This window comes from Notolepis coatsorum (genome assembly GCF_963971535.1).
Source record: "Notolepis coatsorum genome assembly, chromosome: 1".
Classification (NCBI taxonomy): Eukaryota; Metazoa; Chordata; class Actinopteri; order Aulopiformes; family Paralepididae; genus Notolepis; species Notolepis coatsorum.
Window position 1 is genome coordinate 234,900,244 of NC_140165.1, and position 3,906 is coordinate 234,904,149.

Sequence of the window (3,906 nt, forward strand, 5' to 3'; positions counted from 1 at the left end):
TTCTAGGTAGTACATCCATCTTAACTATTGATATCCGTGCCTGTACTGAGTTTTTAAGTTTTGCCCACCTATCAAGGTCGTCTTTGATTTTGTTTTGGATTTTTGTGTAATTGTGCTTCACCGTTTGTCTTATGGTGGGGAATATTTCCACTCCCAAGCATCTAAAATGTTTTACCATAGGTATCTCTCCTGGGAGGGTTATATCTTTTTTTGCAGGGGTGTTAAGTGGAAGGAAAGCCGACTTCGGCCAATTTATCTTAAATCCCGATAAATCACCAAAGTTCTCAATCAACTTGAGCAGATGAGGCAATGTGGTGTTGGGGTTTTGCATGAACAATATTACGTTGTCCGCATATAAACAAATTTTATGTTGTGTGCCCTTGATTACGATTGGTTCTATGGATTGGGATTGTCTTATATATTGTGCTAAAGGCTCTAATGATAGATCGAATAGTCCGGGACTAAGAGGGCAACCCTGTCTGGCTGAGCGTGATACCGGAAAGATTTTGGAGATGATTGTACCTGTTGTAATCATGGCCGATGGGTCTTTGTATAATACTTTAATCATATCAATGAATCCTTTTCCTAACCCCATCCTTTCTAATACTGCCCATAGATACGACCATTCCAGCCTGTCAAAGGCTTTCATAGCATCCAGGGACAGCATCGCCTTAGGTATGGTGTCGTCCTTGTCGGCATCTAGTACGTGCAGTATTCGTCTTATGTTATCAGTGATCAGGCGGCCTCTTATGAAGCCAGTTTGGTCCGGATGAACTAAAGACGTCATATGCTTTTGTAATCTGATGGCTAATACCTTAGAGTACAGTTTGATATCGGTTCCGAGGAGGCTTAAGGGTCTGTAACTACCGCACTCGGTGGGGTCTTTGTCTTTTTTGAGAAGGACTGTTATGAGTGCAATATTGTCGTTTTTATGGAAGTTCCCCTCCTTGACTGAGTATAAGATCATATTTAGTAATAAGGGTCCAATTATGTCCCAACAAGAAAGGTACATTTCTGGTGGGATACCGTCTCTTCCAGGAGCCTTACCACTTTGCATTTCGGATATGGCCTTCTTGAGTTCCTCTAGTGTGATCGGTGTTTCTAACTGTTTAGCGTCATCCTCTGAAAGTTTAGGGAGAATAATTTGATTAAGATATGTGTCCATTTTGTTTTGATCGAAGGTCGTTTCTGATTTATATAAGTCGGAGTAGAATTCTTTGAATGTATCGTTTATTTTTTCAGGGTCTGTTTCAAGTACTTGTTGTGCTCTAATGGTAGTTGTATCTGCAAATTTTGCATTAATTCTTAATCGCATGGCTAATAGGTGACTAGGTTTAGAACCTTGGGAGTACTGCTGTTGTCTTGTGCTGCGTATTTGTATTTCCGATTGTTGTCTGTATATGGCATTGATCTCTATTTTTAGTACGTTAACTTGATTTTCTAGTCGAGTTGAGTTGTTGTATTTTAAAGAATTAAATAACGTTGAGTAAAGCGTTTCCAGTTCAGACAGTTTTGTGCATTGATTCTTGCGCATTTTGGAGGAAAAGCTATCAGTGAAATCCTTGATCATTCCCTTTACCGACATCCATATTATTCTGGGGTCTTGCACCGAGTTTGCATTCTCCCGTAGGAATATTATAAGAGCTTCTTTGAGGTGTGTAATGAATTCCTTGTTATTAAGCAGCATTAGTGTAAGAGTTTAATTGTATAAAGCTCCCAGCCATACACATGTCTAGACTGTAGCTTATGTACTGTGTTGTAGTACGCACACGTTTTCACGGCGCATCATCAAACCGGAAGTCGACCATTTTGGAGATACTGAATGTTTACAACTGTTATGTACCAGGACCTGATTACTCCTGTGTCACGGGGCATGCAGGTGAGGGCTGCCAATTAGCCAATTAGTGCTGATTGGTTACCTGCTGGGAGCTTTAAAGTCAGCCCTAGTAACACACATGCAGAGTCGGTGCTTAGAGGAAGAGCTGTCACATTCTTCCAGTCCGTGTCCGTTGGGTTTACCTTAGTACTTTAGTTTACATTGACATTAATATTTCCTTGATTTAGTAGCATTTTGAGTTAGAGCACAGGGTTTTGGTGTTGGTTACACATAGGTTGCGTACCCATGAGCCAGGGTCGTAACAACAACGCAACCGAACTCACAACTGTTCCTGGTCATTGTTGCTCAAAAGGGTCAATTATTGTTGTGTTTTTGGCTGTACTAATCGGTCTGACCGGGAAAAGCATTTAGAGTACTTCAGATTGCCAAAAGCTATTCAGGGAGAAGAGTGCAAAGAATTGTCTGAGGAAAGGAGGCAAACACCCCCTCCTCTCCTCTCCTCTCCCATCTGAACGAACTACCAAAGTACCGATCAGCATTTTGATCCAAACATTTGTACTAGTAGACTATTTGAAATTTTTTTTTAATGTAAAGATCAGTTGATCTAGTAACGTTATTGAATCACCTACCTTGGCTTTCACAATACACAATTCACAATACACATGTCCCCTCCCACCCACCCACTCCCTCCTAATGTACAGTTTCTTCCCCCTCGTATGTATATATTTTCTGTTAAGATCTCTGTTTAACTACTGTATATTTGCATATCTTGTATGTCACAAATGTAACAGTACTGTATACCTGTATGTCATTTATGTCATGATATATATCTGTATGTTGCGTCATTTATGTCATTTTAATCATGGGCCGACATAGTGAACTACCTAGTTTTTTCACCATCTATGTTCTTCCTGTGCTCCAGGACAGTTCAGTCACTATGTTCTTCCTGTGCTCCAGGACAGTTCAGTCAGTATGTTCTTCCTGTGCTCCAGGACAGTTAAGTCAGTATGTTCTTCCTGCTGTGCCCCAGGACAGTTCAGTCAGTATGTTCTTCCTATGCTCCAGGACAGTTCAGTCAAGTTCAAGTTTCAAGTTTCTTTAATAGTTGTCATACAGAAGTACAGAATACTTTTATACAAAATGCTTGTTACTGTTACGCTCCAGAGACTGTGCTAGACAAGATAAGTATGAAATAACATAGTATAGCATGTAAATTAGAAGTAAAAAAATGAGGTCAGTGTTCAGTATAGACATATGTACAATGTTCGATGCAGAATAGACGTAACTGAGTTACCATATAATATACAATATACTATGCAATGTACTAATATACAATACTATATAGTGCAAAGCAGAAATGGGATGAGGTACAATTTAGGTACAATTTTACAGTAAGGTGTACGAGTTGTAGTTCAAATCCTTTATCAATAAATATAAAGTGTGGAGAGTGGGTGCTGCAGTGTGTTTGTTTAAAGTGAGTGTGTGCGTGTGGATGTGTGTGCTATGTGCATTTGATGGTTGTTGTGTAGTGTTTATTGTTCGTTGAGCAGCCTGATGGCCTGGGGATAGAAGCTTCTTCCGAGTCTTTCTGTGCTCGCCTTGAGACTCCGGTATCGCTTGCCTGACCGCAGCAGTTCAAAGAGGCAGTTGTTCGGGTGGCTGGAGTCCTTAATGATTCTCTTAGCCTTGCCCCTGCACCGCTTGTTGTAAATGTTCTAGAGGGTGGGGAGCCCCCCTCCAATTGTGCGTTCGGCTGAACGTGTCACTCTTTGTAGTCTGCTTCGGTCTTGTGCAGTGCTATTCCCAAACCAGGAGGTGATGTTGCCAGTCAGGATGCTCTCTATTGTACATGAGTAGAAGTTCTTAAGGATCTTCTGACTGACTTGGAACTTCCTTAGGCGCCTGAGGAAGTAGAGGCGTTGTCGTGCCTTCTTCACAACACTGTCAATGTGTGTGGTCCATGTCAAGTCCTCGGATATGTGGGCTCCGAGGTACTTAAAGCTGTTCACTCTCTCAACCGGTGCCCCGTCGATGCTGAGGGGGCTGTAGTCCTTGACCCCCGACCTCCT